Source organism: Suncus etruscus, chromosome 1 (genome assembly GCF_024139225.1).
Source record: "Suncus etruscus isolate mSunEtr1 chromosome 1, mSunEtr1.pri.cur, whole genome shotgun sequence".
Taxonomy (NCBI): domain Eukaryota; kingdom Metazoa; phylum Chordata; class Mammalia; order Eulipotyphla; family Soricidae; genus Suncus; species Suncus etruscus.
The window spans coordinates 180,477,680-180,487,047 of record NC_064848.1 but is presented as its reverse complement, the minus strand read 5'-3'; the positions used below and the strand labels follow the sequence as shown (position 1 = coordinate 180,487,047).

The window sequence follows — 9,368 nt, the reverse complement described above, 5'->3', positions numbered from 1 at the left end:
CTCCCAAATATTCTTTTTGGCAAGGACCTTAGCAATGTATTCTTATCTGTGTGAAAAGAGAAATCTATATATGCCAACTTGAATAAAGGAAGAACACATAAGTCCTGTTGAAACATGTGTAGTACAGGTTCATGTGCATTGCCAGCCCACACACACGGTACCCACACACTTGCCATCTACTTCATTTTTCTTAAGATGTGTACTTTCATATTTTAACACTTTGTCCTGGGACTCTTTCCACATTTGCAGAAGCCCACATTCTTTCTTGGATATGTTATTCTCTGTTTCTGCCTACCCTTACTCAGAATTCCTAAATAAAATCTGTTTGTATTTCACTGCCTGCCTACTAAGGAAAAGTCTTTTTTTTTTCTGGTAAAGAAAATAGATCTGAATGTCCTGGTTAAGGTCTAGACTGGCTTGTCTCTCCTGCAATGTACAATTTCTCACTCCAGCCTGAATCCACATTTCACACAAAATTGGGATGTGGGGATCAAGTCACATGCTGTGTAGAACAAGTGGATATCAAGCACAGTTTGATAGCTGCCTAGTGGAACTGGTGGAATGTTTAGTCTGTGCCATATAGGGGCCCAGATGATCAGTCCTACATTTCCACAGGTGTTCCAGGAGTGGCAGAGGTAAAGAGATATCAGCAGATGTATAGAGCCAACACTTCTCTTCTCCCCAGCTCATATAATTCACCAGGGAAGTTCCACAGCATCACTTTGAAGCACAGCTATCTTTGTTTTCAATTTGTTTATTTCTGTGCAAAAATTTCAGGAATGATAAACAAAATATTGGCTGTTGGTCATCTTAAATCACATTTTAAGACAAAATGAAATTATGAAACTTGTTTTCATACTCAAAGAATGGTATATTAAATTCCATATGTGTAATATTTTTGCTGAATGATTTATATAAATATTACAGAAGTATAGAAATCCTCTATATTTTATAAACATTGTATACCTCAACAGAAATAGAATGATCGATCATTAGAATATTTAATTTTGGTAGTAACACTATTATTCTAAGCCACAGGGAAACCTTGTGATAGACAACTCATAGTTACTTACTAATAAATATCAAGAATCAATTATCTGAATCTATGAGGCTCATATTCATAAAATAAGGGATGTGGGGTATGTAGATATTTGAGAATTCTTAGAAGTTACAGAATAAGTAAATAAGTAATAATGTGAGAAGTAATGCAGAAATAGAGAAAAATATTTATAATGCCAGGTATTTAGTTTATTAGAGATCTACAAAAAGGGAAATCAATGAGACATTTATAGGGATATTACAAAAAAGAGGAATATAGGTAAAGAACACTTATTTTAGAGCCATTACTTTCTTAACTGGCTCTGTTGAAGGCATTATTTGGATCAAAATAAATAAGAAATGAAATAATGGGGAAAATAACTAAATCAAAATATTTCCATCTAAACTGATAGTTCAGAATATTATTGATGAAAAACACAGCACCTTAGAAGGATTTTAGGACATATTTCACAAGCATATAAGTAATTGTCATGAGAAAGATGACAAGTGGACTGAAAAATAAAGACTTTTGGCAGTAAGTTGGTAGGTATGAAGATAGTTCATTCTTGTCCTCAAAGTAGCCATAATGTCTTCACAGTTAAAAGAGATCTTGAAGGAGAAAAATAAAAGGGAAAAAAGGTGGTAAAATGAATAAAATTTCCTAATGGGCTGGTATCTTGAGCACACTGCTTAGTTACTTGACAATCTCATTAAAATGAGAGTTAGGGTTGCTGGAAAAGGTAAGTCTAGGGCAACCTGATTAGGTTCATTTCCCTTGACCTAGTTTCATCTTGGATATCAGTACAGGATACATTTTAGAAATTATAACTATCTTTTAATATGTTCTTAGTAATAGAAATAGCAGCCTGTATTCACTAGTCAGATTTCCTAAGAAATGCTCAATTCTCCTAATATCTTTTTGAAAATCCTAGTTTATAGAATCGTAGATGAGGGGTTCAATGTTGTAGACACAGCAAAAAGCTTAGTTAGAGAAATAATTATTTTCAAAACACTACTTAAGAGCCCCAATTTATAAGAGACATTGTCATCTTACTGAGGAACATTTATTTCATTGCTAAGAATTTTGGATTATTAAGGGGCCGGGAAGGTGGCGCTAGAGGTAAGGTGTCTGCCTTGCAAGCGCTAGCCAAGGAAGGACCGCGGTTCGATCCCCCGGTGTCCCATATGGTCCCCCCAAGCCAGGGGCGATTTCTGAGCACATAGTCAGGAGTAACCCCTGAGCGTCAAACGGATGTGGCCCAAAAAAAAACAAAAAAAAAAGAATTTTGGATTACATGACTTAAAATTCTACATTTATTTTTGGTTCTCTAATTAAGAGTAGATCAACATTTTCTTCTCAAAATTAAAGTTTTAGGGCCAAAAGATAGTAGAAAAGATAAAGGGCTTTCTTTGCACACAACATATATTCCTCAGTACAGTCAGGAGTAACCCCAGAGCAAAGAGTAATCCCTGAGCAGACCAAAAGTTATTGTGCCCCTTTTTAAAATAAAAAGTTTGAACTATATAATTTATTTTATTGGGAAAGTGGCGGGTTGGGCCATACCTTGCAATGCTTAGGGAATAGCCCTGTTCTGTGCTTAAGAGACCATAGTGTGGCCAGGGGTTGAACCAGGCAGTGCCTAAACTTTTTAAATTATTTCCACCCTCTCTTTCAACCCCTGAAGTGTATTTTAGAGTTGCCTTCAAGTGAATCGAATCAGTCATATTTAATCACTTACTATTGTCAGAATGCAGGTTTGCTTGAGAAACTAGTGTTGTATAATATTTAACTACAATATATATTTCTTCCCCTTTTTTTTAGTAATTTGGGTCACATCTGTATGTACTTAGTTCATTTCTGGTGATGCTCAGGGACCTTGCATTGTGCTGGGTATTAAATTTGGGAAGGCACCTTACTCGAGTCTATGCCTTCTTTCTAACCCTATTTTTCTTTTTAATACAAGAAAGTTTAAGTCATAGTTCAAGGTTTCACAAAAAAAGAAATACGTGATTAGGTTGCTTTACTGTTTCAAGTTTTCACCAATTCTGTAATTTTTACTTTGACTATAATATACACTTTAAATATTTAAAAATGCTGCCTTCTTTATAACTCTCTATATATTTGAAATTCTTGTTAAGGTCAGAATTTTTTTTTAACTGAGACTAATGTGAATTACAAGTCTTTCATAGTTATATGTAAGGTACATAGTGACAGTGAATTAGGGCAATTCCCAACACCAGTATTGATGTCTCAATTGATTGCCCCTGTTCCCACCATGCTTTCCCTGTCTCTACACTTAGTCCCCTGGACTTCTAGTGTAACAAGTCCCTTTTGTGTATAGCTTGCTGTAGTTTAAACTCTTGATTCTATTGTTGACTTTGGGTTGAGTATTTATCACTGATTTTTTTTTATTTCTACTCAATTTCCATGAGACTGCTTGACCCTGGTATAAGATCAGAATTTTTAAAACACTTTCTCTCATTTGCATCCTCACAATGACTTGGATGGGCAAAGATATGTAATAGGTAAGAGAGAAGGTAAATGACAGTGTTTTGCTGAACTGTTGTTCCCTTTAGCTCTGTCTGGGTTTAGGATAAGTTAAAACTATCCTTGGTCTTGTAATGTCGAATGTGTGACAACCTTTTACTGGGAGAAGTCCCATCTCCACTTATCCCTCATTGACATTCTGTTGACTCTGGTTGAGAAAAGGTGGAAATTGATGAATACTATTGCACTGATCAGCACAGCCTAGTGGAGAATGTTCAGTGGAGCCTTCTTTTTTTTTTTTTTTTTTAATATGGAACGCTTCACGAATTTGCGTGTCATCCTTGCGCAGGAGCCATGCTAATCTTCTCTGTATCATTCCAATTTTAGTATCTGTGCTGCCAAAGCGAGCACCAGTGGAGCCTTCTTAGTTTTTAGCCTCCTTAGTCTCCATTAACATATTTTTAAAAAGCATATTCACAATATTTCTATTCAATTTTCTGCACATGCCCAAGAAGTTCACTGCTTGTTGTGCAATTGCACATGATGACCTCTTTCTCATATGTTATGTATGAGTTTCCTGATAAATTGATTGAACATGAATTAAAGAGTTATGACATTTTGTCTGCTGGTCATATAAATGACCCCTGTTTTCTGACTTTGAACCTGTTCATCACAAGCTTGTGGACATTTTTCCCAGTTTAAGTTGTTTTCCTACCAATAACACTCCTTTTTCTCTATTAGTTGTTTTTGTGCTTTTTTAGATGATACTAACAATATATGATTTGTTTCTTGTTTTGGGTCCTGTCCAGTGATGCTCTGGACTTAGTTCTAGCTCTGGGCTCAAGAAGTAGTAAAAATCAAGATACAATCAAAAAAGAAGTTCCTGCAGTCAGCCCTACCTCAAGATTGGCAATCCCAAAGTGTTGGGATTAAGTGATCAGAATCTATTAACTTCAAAAAGAGGACCATTCTGCAGAAATAAGACCTTAAATGTAGAACTCTAGTAATGTTCACTTTCTAATCTCCTAGCAAATTAACTATAAAAGACTCAATTTCACTCTGAATCTGAGCAGTTTACAAAAGAATTACTTGTATATCCCAATGTGGGATATGTAATCTCATTTATTTGGGGGGGCAAACCCAGTGATACTCAGGAGCTACTCCCAGCTCTGTACTCAGAAGTTACTCCTGACAGGATCAAAGAACCAGATGGGATGCTAGGGATCAAAATTGGTCAGGTGCAAGGCAAATGCCCTACCATCTGTGCTATTGCTTTGATCCCAGAGGCATGCAATTTCTTTGCTTTACTGTGCTGTTTTATTTCATAAATTATTTTACTTCATTATTCATCTTTTCCAAAATTATTTTCTTCAAAGACAGATAACAAACCTATGAAACTAGTAGAAAATGGGTGGACTTTGCTCTTCCTCATAAAACCATTATCTCACCTTATTCTGCCCCAAAATTACTCTGCCTGAAACTTTGGATGACTCCCATCCTATGTACATTGTTGGGCCTCATATACTTTTTGATGGTTGTCTTAATAAAATTGGTAGAACTGTTATGCCCATGAGGTAAAGATCTCATTAATACATATGGTTCCTTTTTTCCCAAGACACTATACTTCAAAGTCATGGATGAATAGAATATTGGTAGGATTCAATTGTGGTTACCATCTTGGGACTCCTACATATCACCATCAGCACAAAGTAATGCTCTGATTTTACGTATATTGTAATATGTATATATTGTGAAAATTTTGCATTATAAGGCTAATGAACCTATTCTTTATGGCTCTAAATAATAAACTAAATAATAAATAGAAACACTATTTTCAAATAACAGGAAAATCCTGTCTCAAGTATTGAGAACTCTGCAGAGGAATAGTCAACATCAGAAAACTCACATGTTAAAACATGTCATTAATATAAGTGTTAGGCAAATGTGTGTGACTAGATAATTTTGATTATAAACAAAGGTGGTCATAGTAATAAATTTAAATAGTATATGTGGAGTTAGTAAAAAATGTCAAAGACAAAGATATTGTACCTTTATAAAAGTTTATTGTAATTTGATAAGAGCCTCACAGAAATGACTAAGGAGTAATTTTCAAATAATGTGGTACAAAATATTACAAAATCAACGATATTTTAGCACATTGCCCTTATTAGTGCCTGGTTATGAGCTTATGAATGGCTTGAGATATTTATATTTGTCTGCTCTAAACCTCAGAACAACTGAGTAGATGGTCTCTATAGACATTTTTGTAGGATAAATTTTAGATAAACTGTTAAAAAGTTTTTAAATTATTTGCATCTTAGAAAAAAAGTTGTGCCCAACTTGAATCTTGAAATAATCAGCTCCTCAATGTATAGTTATTAATTTTTGAAGGCTTATTTTCTTCCATTTTGCCAGATTGGTTATGGTTCACATGGTCAGCAACTGTGAAAGTAAAATCTACTGCTCTGTTCACAATTATTGATAACATTAATAGTTCTGTTTCTTTACTCTGTTACTTATATGACAGTAAAATCCTGGACCTGTTCATCAAGATTGTTTATCAACAGGACTAAATGACAATACAGAGATTGTGATGTAGGTTGAATACAGAGCATCCCATGGCTTCTGAGAGCATAGCTGGGTTTAATCTTAAAGAACACCAGGCATCTAGAATATGGCCCATGTGGTCTCTGATAATAAAATGCCCCAATAGCATCTTATCCTCAGACCTAAGTATTAAACCACTATCTAGTTATCTGAGCATTTCCAGGAATGGTCCCTCAAGGGTTGGGAGACATAAAACCCTCATTCTACTAACCCCATATAAAAGTCAATAAGGAATACATATGCCTGATGAAATCTAACTCTGTTTTTGGCTCTATATTTTAACTCATTCTTTATTATTTTGAGAGCTGATGATTTATAAAATAACTCTTATGTGACATGAGATAAACAACTAAGAATTACTGTTTGTTCAGTATGCTGAGCAATTTTCAAAGTTCTTTTCAGGTACTTATTGAATAATCCCATCAACTCTTAAATTTATGGCACAGCGAAATAAATTTTATCAAATTTCATACATAGAAAATTAGCCAATGCAATTTTATGCTGCTTTATTACCAGATGTCTAAAGAAGCTATTGTGAGTGAGGAAAAGATATACGGGTTTGTGAAAAATAATCACAACTATAGGAAGAAGAGTTTATTAGGTATATATAATTATTACAAATAATGGACAAATGAGTCTTTACTCCAAGTAGTAAAATACCTAGTAGTATCCATATTGAATAATATACCCTTTGATGGATGTTGAACTCTATGTATAAAGGCCATTAAAATGATCTGGGCCTGTCAGTGTCTTCTTATAACTCGGAAGCTTATTTTTTGCATGTCTTTTATAAGTATCTTGACAATTATATTCTTCTGAGTTAGTACAGTTTAATTTTGGTCTTGACTCTGAGAACTGGGAGATGCTATGACATGTGGGAGAAAAATATGTAGGTTGTTGCCTCCATATAGTGGTTGCCTAAAATATTTATGGTCTGTACCCATTAGTTGATTCCATACTTACTTCTCATACTGTAAGTGGGAATAAGAAATCTGTTGAAGACTGTTATTTTGTACCTGTGTAACCCCCTTTTAGTTTGCCTTAAAATGGTATTTTGATATCCAGTATTCATGATAGCATTTAAATACAGCTTGCTGAGAAGGGAGCAATATACAAACACAGTTGGAAATAATCATTTTGGATAAGGACTGGATTCTGAAAGATAAAGTGATATGCACGATACTCCTCTAGTAATAATGTTGCAAGCCATAGTACATAAAAGGAAATAATAAAAAGTGTGTATGTGTGTGTATGAGAGAGAGAAAGGGTGAGAGACAGAGACATAGTGTTGTATCTTCTATAGAGACAGGCAGTGGTAGGATGAAAGGGAAACGGGACATTGGTGTTGGGAAACATGTACTGGTGAAGTGTATTGTACATTATATGACTGAAAAATCATAACTTTGTGAAAAAATAGCCAAGAAGCTTTATTAGGAACACCTTGTAAACCACAATTTAAGTAATTAAAAAATAAAAAGATATATAAATAAATACAGTTTTTAATTGCAAATAACTAAATTGGGATGCTATTTATTCATGTATTTTAGATATGTTCCAGTCAGCATTAGCTTCAGAGAAGACTGTAGGTTGTTTTCTTTTTTGACAACTTTTTAAATTATCAAACATAAAAATGACATAGTTAACTGAAACATAGTAAATAACATAGTTTCCTAAATTGTTATGCTAGTTTAATTCATCTTGCTTTTTTACATAAGTTTATTTAATAAAACAAACCTTTTTCTCCAGTATAGGTTTCTCCCAGAGATAACTGTTATTCTACTTTCATTACCCTACATTTATTTTATGATTATTGTATATATACTTATGTAACACATTCATTTATTTTATGTTATTTGGTTTTTGGATCACATCTGGCAGTGCTCAGGGTTACTCCTGGCTATGTACTTAGAAATCTCTCCTGGCCGGGACAGGGGACCATGTGGAATGTCAGGATTCGAACCAGCATCCATCCTGGATCGGCTGCTTGCAAGGCAAATACCCTACTGCTGTGCTATCTCTTCAGCCCCCACATTTATTTATTTTTGAATCTTTACATCTTGTAATTGCTCTCATTCTGGAAATGAATTGTTTCACTTTGATATCCACAACTTCATTCTATTGTTTTCCCAATAGATTATATTTCTAAATGTTACTATGTTTTTACACAGAGCCAATACTTATTAATTGATAGCATTGCTTTATTAATAAGTCACGATATGCTTGTCTATTTCTTCACTGAGAAATTATAACACTAACAAGGTTTTGCCTTTAAACAGTAATACAACAAAGAGCCCTGAACACAGGATCAAAATATGTGTCTAGGGAAAGCAGAAAGAAGTTGAACTAAGTATTTTTTTTGTAGAAATGTCTTGATTCCTCTTTAAAGGGGTGATATCAATTTATATCCCCATTATCAATGTATGAATTTCTACTTGTTATTGCTCACATTTGTAAGTAGAGTATTAATTTTTAATGATGCCATAAACAGAAAGTTATTTTAGTTTATAAAATAACTAGTTATTTTAGTTTATTTCCTAATTAAGTAAAACATTGGTTTTCTGTTCATTTAATCAAAGTTCAATATTTTTCCAGGTAAAATGCCTAGGATACATACACATATGCCTATATATGTCTATATTTATAGGTATTATACACTTGATCAGTTCCTACTGATAATTTATATATTTGTTTCTTTTTTATTTCCTTTTATATTATGTTAAATACTTTATTAGTTGAATGCATTGGTACCATTCCTAGTCACTAAATTTATAGCATTCTTTATAATAGAAAAGTATTCATTTTAAATGTAGACATGTTTTATGACATATTTTGACATACAATTGAAAACATATCAAATTACCCAATAATCATTCCGTGTTGGTGTAATTTTTCACTAATCCTACTTCTGCATTCCCATTAAGCTTTTATTTATGTAGTGAAATAAACTTTAAAAATTAATTTTAGGATATTAAACCTAATGCTTAACAATATAAGTCTTCTTTCCTTATTCTTCATCAAAAGAATCTTTGTGGTATCTGGCTGCTTACAATTTCATATGCAATTTAGGATCAGCTTGTCAAGTTTTATTTAAATACAACTTCATTAGGCTTGATATCTCAATTGTTATAATATTCATAGATTAACTTCAAAAATATGATATTGTCATCTTTATAAAAAGACATTTCACACAATTTAGTTTCTCTGCAAAGAGGTTTAAAAAAATAAGTTGAAAAGA

At 33.4% G+C, this 9,368-nt stretch overlaps 1 non-coding gene across 1 annotated transcript; it reads right to left on the bottom strand.

The window, feature by feature from the left end:
• Positions 1–3,830: 3,830 nt before the first annotated feature.
• On the bottom strand, positions 3,831–3,937 carry LOC126026072 (U6 spliceosomal RNA). Its single transcript, XR_007501565.1, has one exon. It is a non-coding gene; the product is annotated as a U6 spliceosomal RNA (small nuclear RNA).
• Between the last annotated feature and the right edge of the window lie 5,431 nt (positions 3,938–9,368).